The following is a 9346-nucleotide window of genomic DNA, read 5'->3' as shown; positions in this document are numbered from 1 at the left end:
TGCCTGTTTGTGGAACTGGGAATGTGTGAAGAACCAAAGGAGAGGGGGGAAGACCCTGTGAAGTGTTGCTTTCATTCACTGTCTCTGAGAGCGGCAGACACTTCAGCCTCTGCTTCCTGGCATACTGGATAACTGTGCATAGGAGTAAGGGTTTCTGAGCCCCGCCATGCACATGGCTGTTGTCTTGTTTCACCACCATCTACATCACTATTTATTAGACAACGACATCCGGATATGGTGTCACTACCTCTGTCTTGTTCTTAGCAGCAATACCCATAGCGCTGCAGAATTGCTATGCTACTACCTAACAGCCAGAATTTTCCCTGCTAAATTTCCCTGCTAATTGAAAGCATAGTACCCTATGTCCTCTGAATATACATTATGGTTGTGAAGCTTGTTGTTCCTATAGAACTCTTAACAGTGGAAACAGGGGCTGTGTCTGACCCTTTTGTCTGCTTTTAGGACCCTTTCTCTCCTACTGGGTTGTCTTGTCCAACCTTAATATGAGGGGATATGCCCAGTTTTATTATAACTTGACATGCATGTTTGGTTGATACCCCTGGGAGGCCCGCCCTTTTCTAAAGGAAAAGGAGGAGGACTGGATTTGGAGGAGAAGGGATTGTTGAAATGCAACATATAAGAGAAGAATAAATTTTACAAAATAAAAAGCCGAGTCCATTTTCCTATGTCTTGCTTGATAGCTTTTCTCCCTTACCCCAGAGCCACCTTGGAAGCTGACACTAAGTTGTTATGTCAAGAGGGGCTGCATGTCATGACCCCAGGCTGTGAAGTCTGCTTGTCTTATCCTACTTCTGTTGATGTATGAGTGACTTGACCAAGTCATGCAATGAAACAAAACTCAAAACAATTTAGGATAGTACCTACCATGAAGCGTGTATTCAACAGATAGTAATGTTTCCATTACTGTATTGCTCCTCTTCATGTGTTCTTTGGAGCATAGCACAGTGCTTGAAGCGTGGTAGACACGTGTACGGGGAATCATACAAGACTGAGCAAAGAGCCAGGGGAAAGGATGGCAGAATAATCCCCAGAGCTCAGTCAGGAAAGATCGTGCATAGCTCCTGCTAACGAAGCCTGGCCAACCCAGGAAGACCTTGCTTCATAATGGGGCAAAATTATCTCTAGCATAAATGTTATTAAGGTCTTCACCAACAATGCCTTCAAGCAGTTCCTGAAAGGATAAAACTGTCTCCAGGCAACTTGATTGCATGCTAGAAAAAAAGCTAAGATAATGAAAGAAAGCAAGCAACAATCCCTGAATGACCAAGGTCAGTGTAAAATGGCTGCCGCTCAATAAAAATTACCAAGCATGCAAAGAAGCAGTGAAAACAGCTCATATAACATAAAAATCCATCAACTGAAGCCCTAAGAAGATGCAGGTGACAGACTCAGGAAACAAAGACATTAAACCACTGATTATAACTGAATACTCTATGTTCAAAGCTAGAGAAAATACTTGGCATCACAAGTGACAGTGTATTAAAAAGCTCAAGCTGGGCGGTGGTGGCACACACCTTTAATCCCAGCACTCAGGAGGGAGAGGCAGACGAATCTCTGTGAGTTCGAGGACAGCCTCATCTACAGAGTGAGTTCCAGGACAATTAGAGCTACACAGAGAAGCCCTATATCTAAAAACAAAATAAAACAAAAACAAGTTCAAGACAGGATTAAAATCTGAAAGACATAAAATAATCAAATCTGAAGTTTATCAAAGATTACACAATGAAGGAGAAAATAAATACTGATGAGCTAAGAAATATAGTAAGATAATTAAAGTGAAACAATAAAGACCAGACTATGTGGCCCAATAAGAACTCTCTGGCCTAGCATACATAAGTCCTTGGGCCTAGTCTCATATGGGGGGGGGGTGACATTTATTGATTGATTTGCTGTGTGTGCACCTGACCCACTTGGAAAAGACAGTTCTCTCCTTCCATCATGTGAGCTGATGGCGGTCAGTCTCAAACTATCACCCGTGGTGGCAGGCATCTTTGCCTTTTTAGCTTTCTTACTATCCCATAAAAGTGATAATTTTAAAAATAAAAGACTTAAAAGTAGGAAAACAGTATCATCAAGCTTCGGAAATACTAAGTGTCCTGATATGTGTACAGTCGGAATCTCTGAGGAGAAACAGGAAGGAGGAAATAGAAAATACCTGAATAAATAAATATTGGTGAGCTATTCTCAGAATATTACGGAAGGCTATACACTCTGATCCAAGAAGACTAACATACAAATACCAGAGACATAAAAAATAAAACTGCACCGAAGTAAACAAAAATCAAATTTTGAAAAACAATGATGTAGACAAACCCCTTAAAAATAGCCAGGGTAATAAGAGGAGAAAACAACATTCTTATCAGAGATAATGAAGCATAGATGCTTCAGAGAGAGAGATCAATGATGCTAAAGTGGTCGTATCATGCAGAATCACACACAGAAACGAATAACAAGGAAGTGTCCGCTCATGTCATACAGTGTGTGTGCCGAGAGCCAATTGTGGTGGTGTACACCTGTAATCCAAGCTCTTGGAGATGGAGGCAAGAGGGTCAAGAGTTAATAGTCTGGGCTGTAAAAGACCTTGTCCAGAAAGTAAGGGAGGGAGAGAGAGAGGACAAGAGGGAGGGAGGGAGGGAGGGAAGGAAGGAGGGAGGGAGGGGAGGGAAGAAAAAAGGAAAAAGGAACTACAGCCCCCATGAATTTAGATACAGATATAGAATTTAAAACTGAAAACACAGTTGTAAAAACAAAACTATACATCAAAGGGGGAAAGTTGAGTTTAAATCGAGGATGTGTTTTGTACTGGAGAGAAGCAGACGTGGCACAGCATACAAGATGTGTAGGCTGCACTTGCTCAGAACATGCAGAGTGATCTGCAGCAAAAACGCCTGTCTAGAAGACCTCAGTGAATGAATTCAGCTGCCTCCCACAGAAACATTTAGAGGCAACAACTCCTTTCCAGCATCAAAGAGGAGACTGCTTCGCATATTAACTATAAGAAGACAGCTTCCGCCGATCACAAAATCAGACAGAAGAAAAACTGTAGGAAAACTACAGACCAATGTTCTCCACACAAGTTACTTGACAGCATATACTTCAAAGGTGTATCACGACAAAGAGTGGCCATCCCATAGGCTCACGGTCAGTTCTCATATGACATTCAGGACAGTTCCTAGCACTAACAGTATAGCAGGCAGCTCTAAATCATGAGTCTAATGGATGCAGGGGAGAAACGTGAATAAAATCCAACATCTACCACCCAGTAAAAATGGCAATGAAGTGACACACAGGGAGAGCCCCTTCTAACTCATTTTGGACATTAGTGACTTTTACAGTTGCCTCATCTGTCCACGTACAGTCAGGAAATGGGAGGTGTGTGCGTTCTGTCTGTTCTGATTCAGGATAGTTTCATACAAAAAAGCAAAGTGGCAGGAGAGCATATTTGAAAAGAAAAAAATGGTTTGTTTGTTTGTTTGCTTTCTGTTTTTTTTTTTTTGAGACAAGGTCTCTCTTTGTAGTTCTGAATGTCCTAGAGTTTGCTCTGTTGACCAGGGTAGTCTGAAATTCACAGAGATCCACTTGCCTCTGCCTCCCAAGTGCCGGGATCAAAAGTGTGCACCACCATGCCCAGTGAAAAGAAAATCTTAAATTGCTGATTGACAAGCAAGACCATCACCTGTATAGAAAAATCCTTTGGAGTCTATTTTTAAATAGCAATCATTTTTTTAGAATTTACCTAAAACTAATAATTACTACTAGTAACTGATTTTCACAAGGTCATAGGACATAAGATCAATACACAAAGATTGATTGTTGTTCTATAGACTAGTAATAAGCTGATAGGAATGGAAAGGCAAGAAAACATTTACAAACACCATCCCAGATACTGAGGGATAAATCTGACAGTGTGGAAAAACTATATTCTGAAAGTCGCAAACCCTCAGATGTAGGGACTGTGCTGTGGTGGTGTCAATTGGGGGCGGGCACCCCATTATCAGTGGCTCTCTGCACTTTGGCCAGCTGTCACTTTCTCTAGTGGTCTCCACTGCAAAAGGAAGCGTCTTTGAGGAGGCTGAGGCTAGTTCTGTGTGGGTGTAAAGATGAGTGTTTGGAATGCAGCTAGAAACAACAGTGGCGTGCGAAGTGGTCCTGATGGGCTCTCCATGGCCTCAGCAGGCACAGGATGGTGGATGGGGCCTCACACCTAGACGAAGAGCTACAGGCAGATAACAGCTGCTGAGAGACGAGAATCAATCAGCCTTCCCCAGAGGTAAGTCCCCTAACCAGTTACCAAGTGGTCAGACCTAAAAACATATACATGTGAAGAACACTAAATGGAGCTTCGCAGGTTGTATTTATACATTTATTCACATAGACATATGAATGTAACAATAATAATGAAAGGAAAAGAGACTGCGGACTTAAGAGGAAACTAAGTGGGGAGACACAGGAGAGACTGGAGAGGGAGAATTTTCTAATATAGTACACACATTTCAAGTTTAAATTTCTAATTAGTTAGTTAAAAATACAAAACCTTATGGAGAGATACTTTTAAATTCCTAGGTTAAATGGTTAGATATTCATAAATAGATCCAGAATTTATTAAGCTGTCAATAATCCTCCAAGCTGATCTACAAATTTAGTGAAATCACAATCTAAACATGTTCTCTTCTGAATTCCATGGGCAACTCTCTCTTTCAAACACACATGCACACAAATAAATATTTTTAAATTTTTTCACTTCTTTCATATACAAACCACAGTTTCCCCTACCTCATAAATATGTTTTTTAAATAAAATTAATGCAGAAATTTTAAAAATGGCAATAGCCAAAGAACTTTGCAAAGTAGAATGTGGTTGGTTTGAAGATATTAAGAAACGTCCCCAAGGAGGAAGGAAGATGTGTTCGTCCCTTAAAACACCAAGGTTTCTTGAGCCTAGGTGGGTCCTCCCAATTTTTACTGCGACCCCATATGCTAAACATCATGAACTTCCTTCCAGAGACAAGAAAATGTAAGTGACTTGCTCACTTTTCCCAGGCTCTGTCCGTGTTCTTCAAGCAAACATGCCCTTTGTATAAAAGGCGCTGGAGAAATGGCTCAGTGGTTAAGAGCCCACACGACTCTTGAGGTTCAGTTCCCAGCACCACAGTACATGCTCACAGTTCCAGGGGAGCCAGCACCTCCAGCCTCCAAAGGCACACATATGCACACATACCTACACACACACACACACACACACACAATTTAAAATAAAATCAGTCTTAAAATGAATGCTAAAATGATAGAAAATGGATTTAAAATACCTTTATTCCTTTTTCTTTTCCCTTAATTTTCTTCTTAGAAATACAATGAATTACTTTTTAAAATACATTTACCTCAATGATTAGGAGCAGTCCTCTTTGGACAACAGGATAGCTGTTGCTCCAATATGGAGGACTCTAGAACCTTTCTCTTTTCCTTATTCTGGTATATTTTCCTGTAAATGGCTAAATTTACTTTCTTCTCCTGAATGATGCAATGTAAATCTTTTTTAAGTGTTCTAACTTCTATGCTGCTAAAGTCCTCTTCAGTTCGCTCCTCTGCCAATTATCACACACCTGCTTGATCATAGCCACCAACTACTAAGAGTCAGCATTATAAGGAAGCCCTGTGGTTTACCATGATAAAGGCCCAGATCCAACCTGATTCTTCCCAGGTCTGCCTATTACCGTGGGTTTTCTCAGAGGGATGAGTCTGCATGGGTCTCAGGCTTGCTTTAATGGAACTTGGTTTACTGTCTAGAAGTCAGCTCCATGCACAGAAGATGTTCTCCACCCAACACAGTGGCTGGAGCTGATGTAAGGTACAGAGAACACCTCTGCCTCTCACAGCCTTTTTCCTTGACAGTCGTGCTAGAATCAGCTGGGTATCTTGTTGAATTCATGTCTGAATTCTCTCATAGTCAGACAAATACTTCCCTTGCCTGCTTCACAGGAAAGAATTACGCCAGTCTACTCCCACTCACAACTCCTAAAAACACATTCTTCTTCTTTCTCTATACCGAATCTCCAAAAATCTGAGATCTGTGTGCATATGTTCTGTCCCCAGAAGTGAAATCTCTCCTCCACCTCCCGCCCAAACACCTGCTTTTCTCTTTACTTTAAGCTTTGTGTTGGAGCATCGTGGACCATAGGAGCGAATCCATATGTTACTGTCAGCCAAACATTAGGACCAGCTCGGCTATCATGCTTTCTTACTGACCCTCATTTAAAGTCCCCCAATCTTGAGAAACTTCTATACTAGTAGGGAAAAAAGTAAAAAGAAGTGAGTGTCTTTTGGGGCAGAGTCCAAACTCCTGAGGCTTATCCAACTCAGAACACTGTCTTGTCACTTCATGTTTATCCAACTCAGAACACTACCTCGCATTTCCTGGTCACTCGGAGGACCCACAATCTGTCAAAGAACGAGCATGCAGCCTCTTCACTTCAGGAGGACGGTCAAGGTTGAGATAGGAAAGATGTCAAAAGACAAACTAAGAAAGAACAATGCCTAGCTGGCTCGACACTATTCAGGAGCGCAAATGCCGTGAGATTTTAGAAGAAGGCTGATTAAGGACTTCTTGACAATGCTGCCAGGACCCAGGTCTCCAATGGACAGCCAATTCTGGTGGCATCGGCCTCTGAAGCGGGGGAGATACCCGGTGGAGTCACAAAAGTGCTCCATTGGTATAAGAAAAGTTCCATGTGCTTCTGATCATCTAGGGAGACTCTGTTTTCTCACAGATGTGTCCAGAACCGCTTATGGTTTTCTCTGCAGACCTTCCTTGAGTCAGCTAGGACAGAGAAACAGGTCTGTGGCTCCTTCAAAATCTTTTACTTTTAGTTCTACTCAGGGCTTTCTATTTCCAGTAAATTATTGGTAAAGCTTTAGCTGTCATGCCCACCTTGCCATCTTCTTCATGACAAAGGGGGCTAAGGAAAGAAATGGGTCATTTCAACACCTGCTACCACTAGGAAGCTAGGCATCTGGTTCTTCGAAAACCATGGTATGTAAGGAGATGCTGACTTTTTCCCTAGCCCACCTCAGCCAGAGGCTGCAGAATTAGAAGGCGACATATGACATAATTTCTCTCTCTTAGCATGTTCCTGGCATATGTTTTCCAAAAGGTCTGTGTAGACACTTGACAAAGAGCTTGTCAAACATCAGGCTCAGAGGGCTGTATTTTTAAGTCCAGCAGAATGTAAAAACTGCTCCCAAAAAGACCTTAAAAGAATTTCTCATCTGACTGAGGTCCTCTTCCTCCATGTTTGGGTTCAGATATCCTGCAGGGATCACGCTGAGGAAACACACCGGCACAAACATGGTACTTCTAAGTCAGGACAGGACCGGGTGGACTCTGGTTTGAACTTCACTAGAGGGCAGTCTGACAAGCATAAATGTCAGTCAACAGCAGTGATGCACTTCTTCAGTGAATGGTGCATGACAGTCATGCATATCCCTGCATGGATTTGTGGGGGAAAAAAAAAAAAAAACCAAAAACAAGAGACGCAGAAGCTGACTGCATAAGCCAGGATCCTAAGGACTAATAAAACCTTATCTGTCACCATCTTTCTCCCATGGCTCCTAGTCAGGTAACTTTGGATTGGTCCCCAGAACACACCAGCTCATGTCTATTGAACAGTTGTTGTTGTGGTTGTTTGTGTGTATGTGTGTGTGTGTGTATTTTTAAATATGTGAATACAACCTGCTCTGTCCATACAATCTCACTTGTAGGTATATGGTTTCAAGGCTGACCATTGTGTATTTGATAACTAATCGGTGAAGGAGGAAATATCCCACTCAATCACCTCTGGTTCCTTGTCCAGGGTTGAGGCCTGGCGATCTTTCCCTTTCTATGTTAGCTTATTCAGTGCTGTCATCACTGTTCAGGTCTTGTTTGGGTGCCACACTGATGGGATTTTAGGGGTGCAGCTTCTTTGACATTTCTAGGAAACAATCGCACAGCAAACTCCCTGTTCCTCTAGCTTTCAGTTTTTCTAATCCCTCTTCCACAATAATGCCTGAACTTTAGGGGAAGGTGCATCTTTTGGGACTAGGCACCACACAATCTCTTGTTCTCTGCCTTTTGAACAGTTGTATTTTTCTGTCATAGTCTTCATTGGTTGAAAAAGGAGGCATTTTGATGGCAGGAGAGAACTATACTTAGCTGTGGATATAAGGATAAATATTTACAACACTTAAGGATTGTGCTGGTTTAGTAAAGTGCTAATTGAGATTCTCCTCCAAGATCCATGATTTCTTTATCTCTGGGTAGTTGGCTAGTTTTCCAGTAGCAGCATGATTTTCCTCTTGTTAAACAGGGCTTAGTCTAACTAAAGAGCTGTTGGTTACTGCCAAGGTATGTGTGCCACTATTGTGTCAATGGGGCTATTGTGCCATGCTAGTGGTTGTTGTAGTTTATAAACACCATAACAGGGTAGGACTATTGGTTGATTTCATCCCTTGGAAACTTGTATAGTGCCTTCTGACCCTTTGGAAGAAGAGTTTCAGTTCAGATCCAGCTCAGGTCCTCTAGACCTCAGTCTGAAGTACATAATATCACTAGCAATACAGATTTATCTTCCACCTCTGGGAGGCAAACAAGGTTGACAGTAATAGCCTAAAATGTTTTGGGAACTTCTTTGACAATCCTGAGTTTCTCATGTCTGGTGCTAGGGTTTTTTTAGATTATCTATTGTTTGGGGGACAGTCAGTCAAGATAGTAAATTTTCACTTAAACTACACATAAATATGCCTAACCAGACAATATATATAATATATAATTTAAGTCAATAAATAATATGCTTTCTTATGATTTTTCAGACATACTTACTGTTATTCCTCCCTCCTGTTTCTTTATTCTCTCCATAATTAAAGTTTCCCCTTTTCTTACTTCAAATCATTTGTACCCTGATAGTCCTCTTTCTGTTGTCCCCTTCATTATTATCCCCTTTTACTTTTCTAGTTTGATTTCTGCAGTTACTCCAGGAAAAAAAAAAAAAAAAGAAGAATTTGCTAAATACAAATAATGAGCTAGGCACCAAACCTAAATTTATGCAAATATCACAAGAATCTCTAGAAATGGATTTTGTTTTCCAAATTTTCAACATGAAACATCCATAGTAAAGTTAACAGTAACATTTACTCTGCTTTTGTTTTGTTGTATCTTAATCATCATTACCACTTAGCAAATGTTTGGAAAGTGTCTCCCTGATCTCACCTGTCTCCCCCACTGATCTCCATGTCTCCCCCACTGATCTCCATGTCTCCCCCACTGATCTCCATGTCTCCCCCACTGATCTCCC

The sequence above is a fragment of the Alexandromys fortis genome, unplaced genomic scaffold (genome assembly GCF_014885135.2).
Source record: "Alexandromys fortis isolate MF-2015 unplaced genomic scaffold, M_Fortis_MF-2015_v1.1 scaffold_29, whole genome shotgun sequence".
Taxonomy (NCBI): Eukaryota; Metazoa; Chordata; class Mammalia; order Rodentia; family Cricetidae; genus Alexandromys; species Alexandromys fortis.
The sequence above is the reverse complement of the archived record's forward strand: the minus strand, read 5'-3'. Positions refer to the sequence as shown.